Source organism: Capricornis sumatraensis, chromosome 23 (assembly GCF_032405125.1).
Source record: "Capricornis sumatraensis isolate serow.1 chromosome 23, serow.2, whole genome shotgun sequence".
Lineage (NCBI taxonomy): Eukaryota > Metazoa > Chordata > Mammalia > Artiodactyla > Bovidae > Capricornis > Capricornis sumatraensis.
Window position 1 is genome coordinate 5,447 of NC_091091.1, and position 21,444 is coordinate 26,890.

The 21,444-nt window shown below is 40.5% G+C and overlaps 1 non-coding gene across 1 annotated transcript; it reads right to left on the reverse strand.

The window, feature by feature from the left end:
* Positions 1-4,101: 4,101 nt before the first annotated feature.
* On the reverse strand, positions 4,102-4,173 carry TRNAS-GGA (transfer RNA serine (anticodon GGA)). Its single transcript has one exon. It is a non-coding gene; the product is annotated as a tRNA-Ser (tRNA).
* Between the last annotated feature and the right edge of the window lie 17,271 nt (positions 4,174-21,444).

Consider the following 21,444-nt stretch of genomic DNA (forward strand, 5'->3'; position numbering starts at 1 on the left):
TCTGTGTATAAATTTTGTCCCCTGAGACTTTACTACATTCATTAATCAGTGCTAGTAATCAATGAATATAATAAAGGTAGGAGGAGCAAGGGATGACAGAGGATAAGACAGTTGGATGACATCACTGACTCAATGGACATGAGTTTGAGCAAGCTCCAGGAGATGGACAATGTGAAGGACAAGGAAGCCTTGTGTGCTGTAGCCCATGGGGTTGCAAAGAGTCATACATGACTGAGTGACTGAATAACAACAACAAAGGGCTAGTAATTTTCTGGTGACATTTTTAAGATTTTCTGTATAAAGACTCATGTCATCTGGAAATAGAGTTTTTCTTCTTCTTTTCCAATCTGGATTCCTTTTATTTCTTTTTCTTCTCCAGTTGTTGTGCCTTGGACAAAAACCAAAATGATGTTGAATAATAGTGGTGAGAGTGGGCACCCTTGTCTTGTTCCTGATTTTAGAGGAAATGCTTTCAGTTTTTCGCCATTGAGGATAATGTTTGATTTGGGTTTGTCATATATGGCCTTTATTATGTTGAGATATGTTCCTTCTATGCCTACTTTCTGGAGAGTTTTTGAATTTTTTCAAAAGCTTTATCTATATCTAGAGAGATGATCATATGGTTTTTATCTTTCAGTTTATTAATATGATTATCACATTGATTAATTTGAGTATATTGAAGAATCCTTGCATCTCTGGAATAAAACCTGCTTAATCATGACGTATGATCTTTTTAATGTGTTGTTGGATTCTGTTTGCTAGGATTTTGTTGAGTATTTTTGCATCTACGTTCATCGTAATATTGGTATGTAATTTTCCTTTTTTGTGGCATCTTTGTCTGGTTTTGATATTAAGGTGATCCTGGCCTTATAGAATGAGTTTGGGAGTTTGCTTTCCTCTGCAATTTTCTGAAAAATTTGAGTAGGGATTGTGTTAGCTTTTCTCTAAACTTTTGGTGGAATTCGCCTGTGAAGCCATCTAACACTAGGCTTTTGTTTGCTGGAAGATTTTTCATTAGTTTTGATCTGTGTTTGTAATTGGTCTCTTCATATTTTCTATTTCTTCTTGGCTCAGTTTTGAAAGGCTACATTTTTCTAAAAATTTATTCATTTCTTCCAGGTTGTCATTTTGTTTACATATCATTGCTCATAGTAGTCTCTTATGATCCTTTGTATTTCTGTGTTGTCTGTTGTAACTTTTTTTTTATTTCTAATTTTACTGATTTGAAACATCTCTCTTTTTCTTAATAAATCTGGCTGACAGTTTGTCAGTTTTATTTACTGAAAGAACCAGTTTTTAGTTTTATTGATCTTTGCTGTAGTCCCCTTCACTTCTTTTTCATTTATTTCTGTTCTGATCTTTATGATTTCTTTCCCTCTACTAAATTTTGGGCTTTTAGTTCCTTTTTATTGTTGCTGTAAGTGTAAATTTAGGTTGTTCACTTGGTGTCTGTCTTGTTTCTTGAGGTAGGTTTGTATTGCTATAAACTTTCTTCTTGGCACTGTTTTTACTGCATCCCATAGGTTTTGAGCTGTCATGTTTTCATTGTCATTTGTTTCTAGACATATTTTGATTTCCTTTTTAATTTCCTCAGATTCTATTGGCTATTCACTAGTGCATTACATAGCCTCCACATGCTTGTGTTTTTTAGTTTTCTTTTTCCTTGTAGTTGATATCTAATCTTATAGCATTGTGGTCCAAAAAGGTGCTTGAAAAGATTTCAATTTTTAGTATTTACCAAGGCTTGATTTATGGTCCAAGATGTAATCTATCCTGGAGTATATTTCATGTGCACTTGAAAAAAAAGTGAAATCTATTGTTTTTGGATGAAATGCCCTGTAGTTGTTAATTAGGTCCAAATGGTCCGATGTACCATTTAAAGCTTATGTTTCTGAACTAATTTTCTGTCTGGTTGATTTGTCCATTGGTATGAGTGCTATATTAAAATCTCCCGCTCTTATTGTGCTACTGTTGATTTCCCCTTTAATATTTGTTAGCAGTTGCCTTATGTACTGAGGTGTTCCTATGTTGTGAAAGTTGCTCAGTCATGTCCAACTGTTTGTGACCCCAGGACTATAGAGTCCATGGAATTCTCCAGGCCAGAATACTGCAGTGGGTAGCCTTTCCCTTCTCCAGGGGATCTTTCCAACCCAGGAATCAAACCAGGGGTCTCCTGCATTGCAGGTAGATCCTTTACCAACTGAGTTATCAAGGGAATTCCTCCTCCTATGTTGGGTATACATATGTATATATATATATTTCTAATTATTATATCTTCTTGTTGGCTTGATCCCTTGATCATTATGTATTGTCCTTTGTCTCTGTAATGGTATTTATTTTATCTGATATGAGTATTGCTACTCCTGCTTTATTATGATTTTCATTTGCAAGGAATACCACTTTCCAGCCCCTCACTGTCAGTCTGTACGTGTCCCTAAGCTTGAGGTGGGTTTCTTGTAGACAACATATATAAGGGTCTTGTTTTTGTATTCGTTCAGCCAATTTGTATCTTTTGGTTGGAGCATTTAGCCCATTTACATTTAAGGTAATTATTGATAAGTATGAATTTACTACCATTCACTTCATTGTTTTAGGTTTGCTTTAATAAGCCTTTCCTTTTTGTGTTTCCTGTCTATAAAAGTTCCTTTAGCATTTGTTGAAGAGCTGGTTTGGCGGTGCTGAATTCTCTTAACTTTTGCTTACCTGTAAAGCTTTTGATTTCTCTTTTGAATCTGAATGAGGTCCTTGCTGGATAGAATAATCTTGTTTGTAGAATTTTCCCTTTCATCACTTTAAGTATATCCTGATATTCCCTTCTGGTTGCAGAGTTTCTTTTGAAATACCAGCTGATAGCCTTATTGGTATCCCCTTGTATTTTTTTTTTTTATGCTTTTCCCTTGATGCTTTTAATATTTGTTCTCTGTGTTTAGTTTTTGTTAATTTAATTAATATGTGTCTTAGTGTGTTTCTCCTTGGGTTTATCCTGTATGGGACTCTCTGTGTTTCCTGGACCTGAGCCACTATTTCCCTCCCATTTTAGGGACATGTTCTATTATAATCTCCTCAAATATTTTCTTATGACATTTGCTTTCGTCTTCTTCTGGGACACCTATGATTCAAATGTTACACCATTTACTGTTGTCCCAGAGGTCTCTGAGTCTGTCCTCATTTCTGCTTATGTTTTTTTCCCTTTATTCTGCTCTGCTTCAGTTTCTACCATTGTATAGAAGATACCATTGTATCTTCCAGCTTATTTATCCATTCTTCTGATTCAGTTATTCTACTGCTGGTTCCCTCTAGTGTATTTTTAATCTCATTTAGTGTGTTGTTCTTTGCTGATTGTTTAGTCTTTAATTCTTCTGTGTCCTTATTAAACATTTCTTGCATCATCTTGATCTGTGCCTCTGGCCTATTTATCTGTGCCTCCATTTTGTTTTGAAGATTTTGAATGATCTTTACTATCATTACTCTGAATTCTCTTTCAGGTAGACTACCTATTTCCTCCTCATTGTTTGGTCTTGTTTTTTTTTTTTTTTTTTTTTTACCATATTCCTTTATTTGCTGCATATTTCTTGTCTTTTCATTTTGTTTAATTTACTATATTTGGAACCTCCTTTCTGCAGGCTGGAAGGTCATCAGTTCAGTTCAGTTCAGTCACTTAGTCAACTGTGTCTGACTCTTTGTGATCCCTTGGACTGCAGCATGCCAGGCTTCCCTGTCCATCACCAACTCCCAGAGCTTGCTCGAACTAATGCCCGTCGAGTCAGTGATGCCATCCAACCATCTCATCCTCTGTCATCCCCTTCTCCTCCTGCATTCAATCTTCCCCAGCATCAGGGTCTTTTCCAATGAGTCAGTTCTTCACATCAAGTGGCCAAAGTATTGGAGCTTCAGCTTCAGCACCAGTCCTATGGAACTAGGATACGATAGTCCTATCAGAACTATGTAGCTATTGAAGGTCCTAAGTAAGTAAGGTAAAGTTGCTCAGTCGTGTCTGACTCTTTGTGACCCCATGGACTGTAGCCTACCAGGCTCCTCCATCCATGGGATTCTCGAGGCAAGAGTACTGGAGTGGGTTGCCATTTCCTTCTCCAGGGAATCTTCCCAACCCAGGGATTGAACCTGGGTCTCCCGCATTCCAGGCAGACGCTTTAACCTCTGAGCCACCAGGGAAGCCCATTGAAGGTCCTAGCTCCTCTTAATTGTGAAGTCTGTGGTGCAGTTGAACTAGCGCCTTTTAAAGGTTTCCTGGTTGGGGAAGGGAGTGGGCTTGTGCCTGTGTTTTGGTGGATGGAGCTGAATCTAGTCACTGTGTAGGGCAGTGCTGTGTCGTGTAATGTGTTTTGGGGTATCTGTGGGTTTGGTATGACTTTTGGCAGTCTGCCTACCAATGTGGAGGTTTGTGCTCCTGCTTTGCTGAAGGATTGGCATGGGGTGTCCTGCACTGGAGCTTACTGGCTCTTGGCTGGAGCTTGGTCTCATCTATTACATGGTCCTGGAGTTGAGTCTCCTACCTCTGGGATTCAGGCCCAGCCTCTTAGAGTAATATCAAGACTTCTCAGGCAATACAGCACAGAAGAGAAAACTCCCATATTAATGGTGAAACAACTCAACAGCCAAGAACACCTAGAGAGATTCACAGGCTTATATAGAGAACAGAAGAAGAAAAGGAGAAGAAGGGATGAGAAGGTGACTAGGAAGAGTGAAAAGAGAAGAGAGCAATCAAGGCAATAATCAAACCCTTAAGTGAAAAATTTGACTCTCAAAGGTACAAAATTGAATACAAAAGATTGAAAATAAAAAATAAGAAACCTAGAAAAAACAGACTCTCAAAAATACAAAATAAAAAAAAAAACATTGAATAGAAAATATATAGAATTTATTTTTAAAATAATGTATTTTAAAGATAAAAGTAAGTTATAAAAATAAAATTAAAGAAATAATAAAGAACCCTATTAGATAATATGAGAAAAAAAGGGAGGACAGTATTTTAAAAATAAAAAAATATGGGTGGGGAGTATATATAGAGTGGTAGTGAGAGGGACGTCTGAGTGATTCCTCTGTTTTCCTGCTCCAGTATTACTGCCTATTCAGAAAGTCTTCCAATATATCTAGGAAGCTCTCTGGACCTGTTATGGGCAGTGTGGAGTCAGTTCAGACTCAGTTCTTCCCTTGCTCCAGCTTGTAATTTCTCTTAAAGTCTACATTTGACTCTAAAGTGCATAGCCTCAGATTAATTGTGGGAATTTAAACTGCTGCACTTGTCACTGTTCTTTCTTTTGCTCATGCTTTTGCTTTGATTTTTGCCCCAACTCTCCTTGAAAGTCTCTTTCCAGTGTCTGATCTCTGCCCTGACATAGGAGATAAAAGTGGCTTCTTCTTCGGGCTCACTTGCTCAGTTGCCCTGTAGAGAGGGAGGAATACTGAAAATACCCTGGAGTGTGTGGGGAGTGCTTGCTGTGGCTGGGCCACATGGAGGTTCACCTCAGCCTGAGGTGAGTTATGTGTTTCCAAAGAGGAGTTGGACCCAGACTGTGACACTTTTGACAGTGCTAAGCCGCTAAAAATCCCAGGAAGACGTAGGTAGCAATCCATGGATTTTCATAGCTTGGCAGTAGTCACCATCTCTTGAGCTGACTGTACTGGCACCTTGCCTTCTGCTGCTGACAATCATGTGCCTGCTTCCCAGACTGTCTCTGGGGCCATAGACCATAGCCAGCTTGCCCCGTTTTGGTAGTCACTAGAGTATGGTCCTTCGTTCTGTGGGCATAAGCAGACTTAGAGTACTGTGCTAGGGCCTTCCCATGGAATGTTCTTTTGTTTCTCTGGTGGCCCAATGGATTTTCCTGTTTTTTTTTTTTTTTTTTTCCATATTATCTTCATAGCAGTTAGCCCCAGTCCTCTCCCTGAGGACCAGCCCCTGAAGCCTAAGCCTCCACACCCAGCCCCCACTCGCTGCAGGTGAATGTGAGTATGTGAGCCAATTTCTTAGCTGGAAATTGCTGTTTGGCACAATCTCTGTAGTGAATTTTCTCTGCTTTGCCTCGTGCTTTCCTCTGAGGATCCAAAGTTCCCTGCTGATCCCACCTGTGAGGGGGTTTCTTATTGTTTAGAAATTCTCCTACTTTGTGACTTCCTCGCTGGGACAAGGGTCCCCATTCTGAAATCCTTTGTCTTTATCTTTTGTTCTACTTCATTCCGAGGAGATTGGTTTGCCCTTCTGGACTTCTGGGGTCCTCTGACAGTGTTCAGAAGATATCATGTGGGAATTGTTCCACATACAGATGATTTTTGGTATATTTGTGGGGGAGAAGGTGGTGTCATCTTATTCCTCCACCATTCTGAAGCCATCTCCCTCCATTGTATACTCTTGCCTCCGTTGTCAAAGATAAGGTACCCATAGGTGAGTGAGTTTATCTCTGGACTTTCTGCCTTATTCCATTGGTCTATATTCCTGCTTTTTTTTCTTTTACCAGCACCCATACTGCCTTGATAACTTTAGCTTTGTAGTATATTCTGAAGTCAGAAAGATTTATTCTTTCAGCTCCATTTTTCTTTCTCAAGATTGCTTTGGCTATTCAGGGTCTTTTGTGTTTCCATACACAATGTGAAAATTTTTCTTCTTGCTCTCTGAAAAATGCCATTGGTAATTTGATAGGGGTTATTAATGTGAAGAACTGACTCATTTGAAAAGACCCTGATGCTGGAAAAGATTGAGGGTGGGAAAAGAAGGGGATGGCAGAGGATGAGATCATTGGATGGCATCACCCACTCAATGGACATGAATTTGAGTAGGCTCTGGGAGTTGGTGATGGACAGGGAAGCCTGGTATGCTGCAGTCCATGGGGTTGCAAAGAGTTGGACACAACTGAGCTACTGGACTGAAATGAACTGAACTGATGTTCCTACTGGCATTTTCCAAATTGTTTGTAGTTTGATTTTGTAGATATTTTTCTTCTCTTGTATATCATGACTATATAAGTCAATTTAACATTTGTTGTAATGCTGGTTTGGTGGTAGTAAATCCTTAACTTTTGCTTATTTGAAAAGCTTTTGATTTCTCCATCAATTTTGAATGAGGTCCTTAGTCAGGTAGAGTAATCTTGGTTGTAGATTTTTACCTTTCAGTACTTTAAATATATCCTGCTATTCCCTTCTGGCCTGCAGAATTTCTGCTGAAAGATCAGCTTTTAAACGCAAGGCCTTTCCCTTGTATGCTACGTGTTGCTTTTCCCTTGCTTCTTTTAATATTCTTTCTTTGTGTTTAATCTTTGTTAACTTGATTAGTAGGAGTCTTGGTGTGTTTCTCCTTGGGTTTATCCTGTATGGGACTCTTTGCACCTCTTGGACTTGATCGACTATTTCCTTTTCCATGTTGGGGAAATTTTCAGCTATAATCTCTTCAAAATTTTTCTCATACCCTTGCTTTTTTCTCTTCTGGGACTCCTATAATTCGAATGTTGGTGCATTTGATGTTGTCCCCAAGGTCTCTGAGATTGTCTTCAGTTCTTTTCATTCTTTTTACTTTATTCTCCTCTTCAGAAGTTATTTCCACTGACTCCTTCTTTTATGTTCCAGGTCACCGATTCATTCTTCTACTTCAGGTATTCTGCTATTGATTCTTTGTAGAGTATCCTTAATTTCAGTAATTGTATTGTATTTGTTCTTTAATTGCCCTAGGTGTTTCTTAATTGATTCTTGCATTTTCTCCATTCTGCTTTCAATGTTTTGATCATCTTTATTATCATTATTCTGAATTCTTTTTCAGGTAGTTTTCCTATTTCCTCTTCATTTATTTGGACTTCTATGTTTCTAGTTTGTTCCTTTATTTGTGCAGTATTTCTCTACCTTTTCATTATATTTTTAAACTTATTGTGTTTGAGGTCTCCTTTATCCAGGCCTCAAGGTTGAATTCTTTGTTCCTTTTGATTTCTGCCCTGCTAAGGTTGGTGCAGTTGTTTGTGTAAGCTTAGTATGGGGTGAGATTTATGCTGAGTTTTGTTTGTTTGCTTGTTTATCCTCTGATGGGCAAGGCTGAATATGGTGGTAATCCTGTCTGTCGATGATTCAGTTACATTGCTGTTTTGTTTGTTGTTGTTTGGATGAGGTGTCCTGCATAGGGTGCTCCTGGTGGTTGGGGAATGCCAGGTCTTGTATTCAAGTGGTTTCCTTTGTGGGAGTTTTCACTATTTGATACTTCCCCCTACGGTTAGATCTCTGGTAGTCTAGGGTCTTGGAGTCAGTGATCCCACTTCAAACGCTCAGGACTTGATCTCTGGTCAGGAATGAGGATTCCACAAGTGGTCTGTTATGATATTAAGTGAGATTAAAACAAATACCCATAAACGAGAAACCAAAGATGAACCCCAGACGAATGACAGTTACAAAATCAGGCAACTTATAATTAAAATAATGGAATATACACATATACATAAATATCCATAAGCAAAATCAAAACTGTCCAATAAAGTACAAGCGATTGACCCAGAGAACAAAGGAAGCCAAAAATTATATCTACCAGTTATGAACAAAACTAACTGAAGCACAAGCTGGAAAGCAAAGCTAAAGCAAGGTGCCAAGTGGCACCTTTTTCAGGTAGTTTCAAGTGGGTACCAAGTGCCAATAGCACCGTTGCCAAGTGCCAATGAAAACAAAACTAGCAAATATGTTGAGAAGAAAGGAGAGAAAGGAAAGAAAGAATAGATATGCAAAGCTAAAGAGAGGTAGATAAAGAAGATTTATATACATTAAAGATTAACTGCAAGGGGAGAACAGTAGGAAAAACAAAGAAAGGAATAAATGTAGAAAAATAATGATAGGTCTATAAAAATTATAATTAAAAAGAAAAAAGAAAAGAAAAAAGGGAAGGGGAATGAAAAAAAAAAAAAAAAAAGGAGAACTCCACAGAACTGCAAAAGCCCCACATAGAGGAAAGTTTTATAGCGACAATAAAAAGTGTGATTGAGGAAAAAAAAAAAAACTCAAAAGCTTAATTAGACTTCATAGTGGCAATAAAACCGACAACTGCAACAGAGGGAGTAAAAAAAGAGAAAAGAAAATAAGAATCCAAGAAACTACAGAACAAGTCAAAACAAGAATAAAATAAATGTTTTTCTTGAGTCACTGTTGTCAGGATCCTTCTCTCGCTGGGAGTCATAGTCCACGTCATCTCCCTAGGATGCCCTCCAACACCGTACTGATATTTGGACCTACTGTTGGGTCGGCTTGGATTCTAATCTGGTCCTACTCCTGTGTATTCTTGCCTCCAGTGTCCATAGCTATCAGAACTAGTGCATGTGCTCTTGTGGGAGCGCTCAATGTCCTTTTATATATTCTGTAGACACAGAGTCTGCCTAGTTGATTGTGCAGGCTTAATCTGCAGCTTGTACAGCTGGTGGCAAGGTTTTGGGTTTTCTTCCTTTGCTGCACTACCCCTGAGTTTCGATTGTGGTTTTATTTCTACCTCTGCATGTGGGCTGTCCACTGGGGTTTGCTCCTGAGGCTGTTGTGGAGCACTTGGGCCTGCCCCAGTGAGGGCCAGGTTCAGAGGTGGTGCAGCTCCTTGGGTCACAGAGGTTCTGGCAGCACCAGGTACTCAAGGGAATGGGCCATGAAGGGAGTAGGAAATATAGTGCTCTAGAAGGGTATGGCAGCCAGTATTTGCCAACATACGCCAGTATTCTTGCCTGGAGAACCTCCCTGATAGAGATGCCTGGCAGGCCACAGTCCACAGAGTCACAAAGAGTTGGACATGACCAAAGCAACCCCACAGCAACATTTTTTTGCCTGTGGCAGCTCTGCCCCTGTGAGGGTTGAGTGTGAAGATGGTGTAGCTGCTTGGGTCATGAGGACCCTGGAGGTACTGAAAGGTTGTTGTTGAATCACTCAAAGACACCAGGATTCTTGGCCCCCGGAGGAGAAGAATTCAATCCGGGGCCAGAGACGAGGCTTGATCACTCAGAGATTTTGTGTAATAAAGTTTTATTAAAGCATAAAGGAGATAGAGAAAGCTTCTGACATAGGCATCAGAAGGGGGTAGAAAGAGTACCCCCCTGCTAGTCTTCAGCTGGATGTTATATAGTCACTAGCAGTCTGTTAATGAAAGAAAAGAATGTCTTAAAACTCAGAATGACACCAGGCCCCTCACCCATAAGATGCATTTTGGGATAATCTTGGCACCAAATGGTTCATCCTGGGCCATAAAATGATTAACTCGAATCTTGAAGAAGGGCAGATCACCATACAAATAGTTCCATTTACATAGATTAGAGGAACAGTATCTGAGTATAACATCCTGGTTTGTCAAGTAGGTTCTGAGCCAAGAGGCGGAACCAACTTGAAAACAGTTTGGGGTAAATGCATAGTACATTCAGAGAAGGCAATGGCACCCCACTCCAATACTCCTGCCTGGAAAATCCCATGGACGGAGAAGCCTGGAAGGCTGCAGTCCATGGGGTCGCTGAGGGTCGGACACGACTGAGCAACTTCACTTTCAATTTTCACTTTCACGCATTGGAGAAGGAAATGGCAACCCACTCCAGTGTTCTTGCCTGGAGAATCCCAGGGATGGGGGAGCCTGGTGGGCTGCTGTCTATGGGGTCACACAGAGTTGGACACGACTGAAGTGACTTAGCAGCAGCAGCATAGTACATTAGCATAGTTTAAGACAAACATTTCCATAAGAAAAGGGCATTGGTTATCTTTAGGTTTGAGAATAGTTAACTTCAGGTGAAACCAGGTGTCATTATGCCAACACAGTATTTTACGAGAAACCTCCTTTTAAATTTGTATAGAGAAGGAAAAAATATTGCTGGTATGTTTCCGGCTGCCGCTTAAGAGAGATAAAAATGTCTGACACTTGCAGGCTATTTCCTCCGTTTGGAGACCCCTGACCTTCCTGCCTGTTACCCTCTCAGTACCAAGCATGCAGGGACACAGACCGCCTCAGCCACAGGAGTTATGGCCCTATCACAGTCTTTTTTTCTGAGCCTCTGGTCACTGGCGATCAGAAGGCCTCTTTGGCTAGTCTTTCTCCACAGCTCCGCCTGTGCAAGCACTTCGAGGGCTCTCTTGCCTGGGGTCCTTCTCTGCTGTTCATCATGTCAGGCACATAGAGGGGCCCCTCTGGCTGACTTCCTACTCTGTAGATCAGTGCCTCAGGTACCTAAAGGGGCTCCCTGGGTGGGGTCCTACTCTGTAGTTCAGTGTGTCAGGTGTTTGATGGGCCAATCTCTCTATCGTTCAGCCACCGGGTGCTGGCATGTGGGAAGAGAGAGGTTATGGTGATGGCTCCACCCCATACACGTGATTCAGCAGTATCACCTTGCTTCCATGGCTGCCTGGCTTTCCTCCACAGGCATTTCCCACCACAATCTCTTTCCTCATGTCCCTTTGGTCTGGCTCTCTGCAGTCAATAGCATCCCTCACCCTGGGATTGTTCCACAATCCCTAAGCTCCAGCTCCCAGCCACTGCACCTTCTAGGGGACCTGCATCCCTGTCCAGGCTATGTATAATTGTGGCAAGGTCTGTCTAATTCTCATTCCATTTAGGCTGCCACAGATTAGCTGTTTTAGCCTTAAATGTTTCTCCTCTGACTCAGACAATTGCCCCAGTGTAGGGATCTGACCCCCTCCTTCAGTCCCCCAATCCTCTGAGGGCAGGTCCAGTTCTAGCAACGCTCCTGTTTTTCCCCCTAGTCCCTTCATCCTACCGAGTTTTGCTTGGTTCTGTATATTTTTTCCCGCTGATCAGGTACTCCTGTTCGCTCTCAGCTGGTGTTCTTCCTGCATGCACTTTTGTGTCTGAACGCGCATTCCTGATGTATCCGTGGAGAGAGATGTACTCCATGTCCACCTACTCCTCCGCCATCTTGTTCTCTTGTTGGAATATTTTTGATTACAATTTTGATTTCCTTGCTTGTGATTGGTCTGTTCAGATTATGTATTTATTCCTGGTTCATTTTTGGAATGTTATACTTTTCCAAGAATTTGTCCATTTCTTCCAAGTTGTCCATTTTACTGGCATATAGTTGCTCATAGTTGTCTCTTATGATCTTTTGTATTTCTGTGTTGTCTGTTGTGATTCTTCCATTTTCATTTCTAATTTTATTGATCTGATTCTTCTCCTTTTTTTCCTTGATGAGTCAGGCTAATGGTTTGTCTATTTTATTTCTATTCTCAAAGAAGCAGCTTTTAGTTTTGTAGATCTTTGCTATAGTCTCCTTTGTTTCTTTTTCACTTATTTCTGCACTGATTTTTATGATTTCTTTCCTTCTACTAACTTTGAGGTTTTTCTGTTCTTCCTTCTCTAGTGGCTTTAAGTGTAAAGTTAGGTTGGTCATTTAATGTTTCTCTTATTTCTTGAGGTAGGCTTGTATTGCTATAAAGCTCTCTCTTAGCATTGCTCTTACTGAATCCCATTGGTTTTGGGTTATTTTGTTTTCATTTTCACTTGTTTCTATGCATATTTTGATTTCTTCTGTGATCTGTTGGTTGTTCAGAAGCATGTTGCTTAGTCTCCAAATGTATGTGTTTTTTACAGTTTTCCCCCTGTAGTTGATATCTAATCTTACTGCATTGTGATTAGAAAAGATGCTTGAAATGATTTAATTTTTTTTTTTTTTTTATTTACTAGGGCTAGATTTAATGTTCTGTGTGCATTTGAGAAAAAGGTGCAGCCCATTGTTTTTGGCTGAAATGCCCTATAGATATTAATTAGGTCTAACTGGTCCACTGTACTAATTAAAGCTTGTGTTTCTTTGCTAATTTTCTGTTCGGTTGATCTATCCATTGGTGTGAGTGTGGTATTGAAGTCCCCCACTATTATTGTTACTGTTAATTTCCCCTTTCGTACTTGTTAGCATTTGCATTACATATTGGGCTTCCCTTGTAGCTCAGCTGGTAAAGAATCTGCCTGCAATGAAGGAGACGTGGGTTCAGTCCTTGGGTTGGGAAGATCCCCTGGAGAAGGGAAAGGCTACCCATTTCAGTGCTCTGGCCTAGAGAATTACATTGACTATATAGTCCATGGGGTCACAAAGAGTCAGGCATGACTGAGCCACTTTCATTTCACTACATATTGAGGCGCTCCTATGTTGGGTGCATATATGTTGTTAATTGTTGCATCTTCTTTGATTGTTTCCTTGATTATTATGTGGTGTCCTACTTTGGCTCTTGTCATGGTCATTTCAAAGTCTATTTTATCTGATATGAATATTGTATTCCTGCTTTCTTTTTGTCTCTATTTACATGAAATATCCTTTCTTTGCCCCTCCCTTTCAGTTTGTATGTGTCCCTAGGTTTAAGGTGGGTCACTTGTAGAGAGCATATAGAGGGGTCTTTTTTTGTATCCATTTGGTCAGAATTTGTCTTTTGGTTGGAGCATTTAACCCATTTACACTTAAGGTAATTATTGATAAATATGAGAGTCCCTTGGACTGCAAGGAGATCCAACCAGTCCATTCTAAAGGAGATCAGTCCTGGGTGTTCTTTGGAAGGAATGATGTGAAAGCTGAAACTCCAGTACTTTGGCCATCTCATGTGAAGAGTTGACTCACTGGAAAAGACTCTGATGCTGGGAGGGATTTGGGACAGGAGGAAAAGGGGACGACAGAGGATGAGATGGCTGGATGGCATCACTGACTCGATGGACGTGAGTTTGAGTGAACTCCAGGAGTTGGTGATGGACAGGGAGGCCTGGCGTGCTGCAATTCATGGGGTCTCAAAGAATTGGACACGACTGAGCAACTGAACTGAACTGAACTGAATGAACCCATTACCATTTACTCTGTTGCTTTGGATTCATTTTTATAACCCTTTTCTGTGTTTCCTGTCTAGAGAAGATCCTTTAGCATTTGTTGAAGAGCTGGTTTGGTAGTGCTGAATTCTCTCAGCTTTTGCTTGTCTGTAAAGCCTTTGATTTCTCCTTCATATCTGGATGAGATCCTTGCTAGTTATAGTAATCTTGGTTTTAGGTTTTTCTCTTTCATCACTTCATGTATGTCTTGCTATTCCCTTCTGGCTTGAAGAATTTCTATTGAAAGATCAGCTGTTATCCTTATGAGGATCCCCTTGTGTATTGTTTGTTGCTTTCCCCTTGTTGCTTTTAATAATTGCCCTTTGTGTTTAATTTTTGTTAGGTAGATTAATATGTGTCTTGGGGTGTGTCACCTTGGGTTTATCCTGTTTGGGACTCTCTCGGTTTATTGGACTTGGGTGGCTATTTCCTTCCCCATTTTAGGGAAGTTTTTGATAATTATCTCCTCCAGTATTTTCTTATGCCCTTTCTTTTTGTCTTCTTTTTCTGGGACACCTATGTTTCAAATGTTGGGGAGTTTAAAATTGTCCCAGAGGTATGTGAGATTGTCTTCTTTTTTTTTTTTTTACTATTTTTTTCTTCTCTGCTTCATTTCCACCATTCTATCTTCCACCTCACTTATCCTCTCTTTTGCCTCAGTTATTCTACTGTTGGCTTTCTCCAGAGTGTTTTTAATCTCAGTTATTTCATTGTTCATTATTGATTGACTCTTCTTTACTTCTTCTAGGTCCTTGAATCTTCTCAATCCTTCTTTTAGGTCCATTTCTTGCATCTTCTCAATCATGGTCTCTAGTCTATTTATCTGTAACTCCATTTTATTTTCAGGACTTTGGGTCATCTTTACTATCATTATTCTGAATTATTTTTCAAGTGGACTCCCTATCTCCTCCTATTTTGTTTGGTTTGGTGGGTTTGAACCATGAACTTCCAGATGTTCAAGCTGGTTTTAGAAAAGACAGAGGAACCAGAGATCAAACTGCTAACATTCGCTGGATCATGGAAAAAGCAAGAGAGTTCCAGAAAAACATCTATTTCTGCTTTATTGACTATGCCAAAACCTTTGGCTGTGTGGATCACAATAAACTGTGGAAAATTCTGAAAGAGACGGGAATACCAGGCCACCTGACCTGCCTCTTGAGAAACCTGTATGCAGGTCAGGACGCAACAGTTAGAACTGGACATGGAACAATAGACTGGTTCCAAATAGGAAAAGGAGTACATCAAGGCTGTATATTGTCACTCTGTTTATTTAACTTACATGCAGAGTACATCATGGCAACCCACTCCAGTACTCTTGCCTGGAAAATCCTGTGGACAGAGGAGCCTGGTAGACTGCAGTCCATGGGATTGCTAAGAGTCGGACACGACTGAGCGACTTCACTTTCACTTTTCACTTTCCTGCATTGGAAAAGGAAATGGCAACTCACTCCAGTGTTCTTGCCTGGAGAATCCCAGGGATGGTGGAGCCTGGTGGGCTGCCGTCTATAGCATCGCACAGAGTTGGACACAACTGAAGCAACTTAGCAGCAGAGTACATGATGAGAAATGCTGGGCTGGATGAAGCACAAGCTGGAATCAAGTCTTCTGGGAGAAATATCAATAACTTCAGATATGCAGATGACACCATCCTTATGGCACAAAGTGCAGAACTAAAGAGCCTATTGATGAAAGTAAAAGAGGAGAGTGAAAGAGTAGGCTTAAAGCTCAACATTCAGAAAACTAAGATCATGGCATCTGGTCCCATCACTTCATGGCAAATAGATGGGGAAACAGTGGCTGACTTTATTTTGGGGGGTTCCAAAATCACTGTAGATGGTGATTGCAGCCATGAAATTAAAAGACGCTTACTCCTTGGAAGGAAAGTTATGACCAACCTGGACAGCATATTAAAAAGCAGAGACATTACTTTGTCAACAAAGGTCTGTCTAGTCAAGGCTATGGTTTTTCCAGTAGTCATATATGGATATGAGAATTTGACTATAAAGAAAGCTGAGCACCGAAGAATTGATGCTTTTGAACTGTGGTGTTGGAGAAGACTCTTGAGAGTCCCTTGGATTGCAAGGAGATCCAACCAGTCTATCTTAAAGGGAAATCAGTCCTGGGTGTTCATTGGAAGGATTGATGTTGAAGCTGAAACTCCAATATTTTGGCCACCTGATGTGAAGAGCTGACTCATTTGAAAAGACTCTGATGTTGGGAAAGATTGAAGGCAGGAGGAGAAGGGGATGACAGAGGTTGAGATGGTTAGATGGCATCACCTACTCAATGGACATGAGTTTGGGTAAACTCCAGGACTTAGTGATGGACAGGGAGGCCCGGTGTGCTGTGGTTCATGGGGTTGCAAAGAGTTGGACACGACTGAGTGACTGAACAGAACTGAACTGAACTATCATGTTCCTTCAGCTGCTGGATATTTCTCTGCCTTTTCATTTTGATTAGATTGCTGTGTTTGGGGTGTCCTTTCTACAGGCTAGAAGGTTGTGGTTCCTCTTAATTGTGGAGTCTGCCTCTTATGGTTGGGGTTGAACCAGTGGCTTCTCAAGGTTTCCTTGGGGGAACTTGTGTCTGTGTTCTTGTGGGTGGAGCTGGATGTCTTCTCCCTGGAGTGCAGTGAAGTATCCAGTAGTGACTTTCAGTTGTATACGGGTTTGGTATGGCTTTAGGCAGCCCATCTTTTAATATTCAGGGTTGTGTTCCTGTTTTACTGGAGAATTAGCATGGTGTGTCTTTCATTGGAACTTGCTGTCTCTTGGGAGGAGCTTGGTTTCATTGTAGGTATGGGGACTTTTGGGTGGGCTCTTGTCTATTAATGCTCCCTAGAGACAGGAGTTGTCTGATGTTCTTAAGTTCTGGAGTTGAGCCTCTTGCCTCTGGGCTTTGGTCCTCCTCTTACAGTAGCCTTGAGACTTCTCCATCCATACAGCACTGAAGATAAAACCCCTAGGTTAACGGTGAAAGAACTCTGCACAACAAGGAACACCCAGAGAGATTCATAGAGAAGAGAAGAGGGAGGGGGAGACAGAGGTGACCAGGAAAAGAAAACGGAGTGTCAAAAGGGAAGAGAACAATCAAGTCAGTAATCAAATCCCTATGTGAAAAGGGATACTGAAGATTAGATTCTTAAACGTACAAAATTGATAACCAATATCAAAAAGCAAAGATTAAACACCTAGAATAGAGGTTAGACTCTCAAAAATATAATATAAAAATACAAGACAAAATTGGTCACAAAGATTAATAAAAATATATGGAATTTTTTTTAAAAAATAAGGTTATTTTTTAAGAAAGGTAATCAGTTCTATTCAGTCGCTCAGTTGTGTCTGACTCTTTGTGACCTCATGGACTGCAGCATGCTAGGCTTTCTTGTCTGTCACCAACTCCTGGAGCTTACTCAAATTTAGGTCCATGAAGTCAGTGATGCCCTCCAACCATCTCATCCTCTGTTTTCCTCTTCTGCTCCTGCTTTCAATATTTCCCAGCATCAGGGTCTTTTCCAATGAGTCAGTTCTTTGCATCAGGTGGCCAAAGAATTGGAATTTCAGCTTGAGCATCAGTCCTTCTAATGAATATTCAGGACTGATTTCCTATAGGATAGACTGGTTGGATCTCCTTGCAATAGTAGGTTATAAACATGAAAGTTAAAGGCGTAATAAAGCATTAAAATTTTAAAAAAATTAAAAAGTGATAATAGTAAAAATATACCTAGGAATTTCTCTGGAGCTGTTGTGGGAAGTGTGGGGTCAGTTCAGTGGCAGATAGTCCCTTGTTCTGGCTTGTACTTGTTCTAAAGTTCTATAGTTGCCCCTTAAATGCATAATCCCAGCATTAACTGCAGGGTTTTAATCTGTTGCACCTGTCACTTCCAGGGGGGTTCACTCTTCTTTGTTTATTTTGGATTCCTCTGTTTGGAAGTATCTTCAGTGTCTAATTTCTGCCCTGACAAGAGAAGGCACATGTGGCCACTTATTTAGGCTCACTTGTTCAGTTGTGCTGTGAAGATGGACTCTGCAAACAAACACCGCTGGCATGTGTGGGGAGTGGTCACACTGGATGGACTACAGTGGGTTTGCCACAGCCCAAGGCGGTGTGTACTTCCCAGGTCCACCCTGCTCAGGCTCCAGGGTGCTCTGCAAGGGTACCATCCCAAGTGAGCCCTGAGTTTTGTGCATTTCCCAGGTTTAAGCCATTCAGGTTCTTAGGTGCTCCACAAGGGCACAGATCCAGATGGGCTGGGCAATTTTCGCCCTTCCCAGGTCCAAGCTGCTCAGGCAACTGGGTGCTTGATGAGCACACTGTCCCAGGTGGGTTGTGGAGTCTTATGCACCTTCCCATTCTTGGCTCCTCAGTTTCCCAGGTGTGTCATGAGGGCACAGCCCCAGATGTGGTGTGTATCTCCTCTGAGGAGCTGCTAAGGCTGTGATATTCCTGGCAGATGTGAACCTTCCAGGATCCCAGGAAGACGTGCTTAGCAACTGGCAGCCTGCTCACAGTTTGGTGGAAAATGCAGTCTCTGGGGCTGAGACTGGAGCAGCCTCTTGCCTTCTGGCTCTGGCTACTGCACTTCTGCCTCTCTGCCTCTAGGGAGAGAGGACCCTAAATGGTAGCTGGCTCACTCTCCTTTGGCATTTGCTAGGGCACAGTCTTTGTTCTGTGAGCATGTGGTGTTAGAGCCTTTTGCCAGAAAGGTCCTTTTTCTTTTTTTTGTCTCTCTGGTGACCCTATGGTTTGGGTTGTTATCTCACATTAGCCCCACCAGATTGTCCTCAGGGCATTCAAGCCTGGTCCTTACCCTAAAGACCAATGATGCAGCCCACGCCTCTCTGCCCAGCCCTCACTCACTGCTGGTGGATGCAAGTGTCTGAGCTGCTTCTCCACTGGTAGTAGCAGTTAGGCACATACTATGTGGTTATTTTATTTTATTTTTCCACTTATGTAGCCCTCTGAGATTCCCAGTCTCCCCACTGACATGCCTGTGAGAGGGTTTCCTATTGCATGGAAACGTCTCCTTCATGACTCCCTCCCCAGGATAAACCCTCTATCCCTAAATCCTTTGTCTCTATTTTCATCTTTTATATTTTGTCCTACCTCCTTTCGAGGCAACTGGGCTGTCTTTCTGGGTGCCTGGTGTCCTCTGACAGTGCTAGTAATCAATGAATATAATAAAGGTAGGAGGAGCAAGGGATGACAGAGGATAAGACAGTTGGATGACATCACTGACTCAATGGACATGAGTTTGAGCAAGCTCCAGGAGATGGACAATGTGAAGGACAAGGAAGCCTTGTGTGCTGTAGCCCATGGGGTTGCAAAGAGTCATACATGACTGAGTGACTGAACAACAACAACAAAGGGCTAGTAATTTTCTGGTGACATTTTTAAGATTTTCTGTATAAAGACTCATGTCATCTGGAAATAGAGTTTTTCTTCTTCTTTTCCAGTCTGGATTCCTTTTATTTCTTTTTCTTCTCCAGTTGTTGTGCCTTGGACAAAAACCAAAATGATGTTGAATAATAGTGGTGAGAGTGGGCACCCTTGTCTTGTTCCTGATTTTAGAGGAAATGCTTTCAGTTTTTCGCCATTGAGGATAATGTTTGATTTGGGTTTGTCATATATGGCCTTTATTATGTTGAGATATGTTCCTTCTATGCCTACTTTCTGGAGAGTTTTTGAATTTTTTCAAAAGCTTTATCTATATCTAGAGAGATGATCATATGGTTTTTATCTTTCAGTTTATTAATATGATTATCACATTGATTAATTTGAGTATATTGAAGAATCCTTGCATCTCTGGAATAAAACCCGCTTAATCATGACGTATGATCTTTTTAATGTGTTGTTGGATTCTGTTTGCTAGGATTTTGTTGAGTATTTTTGCATCTACGTTCATCGTAATATTGGTATGTAATTTTCCTTTTTTGTGGCATCTTTGTCTGGTTTTGATATTAAGGTGATCCTGGCCTTATAGAATGAGTTTGGGAGTTTGCTTTCCTCTGCAATTTTCTGAAAAATTTGAGTAGGGATTGTGTTAGCTTTTCTCTAAACTTTTGGTGGAATTCGCCTGTGAAGCCATCTAACGCTAGGCTTTTGTTTGCTGGAAGATTTTTCATTAGTTTTGATTTCTGTGTTTGTAATTGGTCTCTTGATATTTTCTATTTCTTCTTGGCTCAGTTTTGGAAGGCTACATTTTTCTAAAAATTTGTTCATTTCTTCCAGGTTGTCATTTTGTTTACATATCATTGGTCATAGTAGTCTCTTATGATCCTTTGTATTTCTGTGTTGTCTGTTGTAACTTTTTTTTTTATTTCTAATTTTATTGATTTGAAACATCTCTCTTTTTCTTAATAAATCTGGCTGACAGTTTGTCAGTTTTATTTACTGAAAGAACCAGTTTTTAGTTTTATTGATCTTTGCTGTAGTCCCCTTCACTTCTTTTTCATTTATTTCTGTTCTGATCTTTATGATTTCTTTCCCTCTACTAAATTTTGGGCTTTTAGTTCCTTTTTATTGTTGCTGTAAGTGTAAATTTAGGTTGTTCACTTGGTGTCTGTCTTGTTTCTTGAGGTAGGTTTGTATTGCTATAAACTTTCTTCTTGGCACTGTTTTTACTGCATCCCATAGGTTTTGAGCTGTCATGTTTTCATTGTCATTTGTTTCTAGACATATTTTGATTTCCTTTTTAACTTCCTCAGATTCTATTGGCTATTCACTAGTGCATTACATAGCCTCCACATGCTTGTGTTTTTTAGTTTTCTTTTTCCTTGTAGTTGATATCTAATCTTATAGCATTGTGGTCCAAAAAGGTGCTTGAAAAGATTTCAATTTTTAGTATTTACCAAGGCTTGATTTATGGTCCAAGATGTAATCTATCCTGGAGTATATTTCATGTGCACTTGAAAAAAAAGTGAAATCTATTGTTTTTGGATGAAATGCCCTGTAGTTGTTAATTAGGTCCAAATGGTCCGATGTACCATTTAAAGCTTATGTTTCTGAACTAATTTTCTGTCTGGTTGATTTGTCCATTGGTATGAGTGCTATATTAAAATCTCCCGCTCTTATTGTGCTACTGTTGATTTCCCCTTTAATATTTGTTAGCAGTTGCCTTATGTACTGAGGTGTTCCTATGTTGTGAAAGTTGCTCAGTCATGTCCAACTGTTTGTGACCCCAGGACTATAGAGTCCATGGAATTCTCCAGGCCAGAATACTGCAGTGGGTAGCCTTTCCCTTCTCCAGGGGATCTTTCCAACCCAGGAATCAAACCAGGGGTCTCCTGCATTGCAGGTAGATCCTTTACCAACTGAGTTATCAAGGGAATTCCTCCTCCTATGTTGGGTATACATATGTATATATATATTTCTAATTATTATATCTTCTTGTTGGCTTGATCCCTTGATCATTATGTATTGTCCTTTGTCTCTGTAATGGTATTTATTTTATCTGATATGAGTATTGCTACTCCTGCTTTATTATGATTTTCATTTGCAAGGAATACCACTTTCCAGCCCCTCACTGTCAGTCTGTACGTGTCCCTAAGCTTGAGGTGGGTTTCTTGTAGACAACATATATAAGGGTCTTGTTTTTGTATTCGTTCAGCCAATTTGTATCTTTTGGTTGGAGCATTTAGCCCATTTAC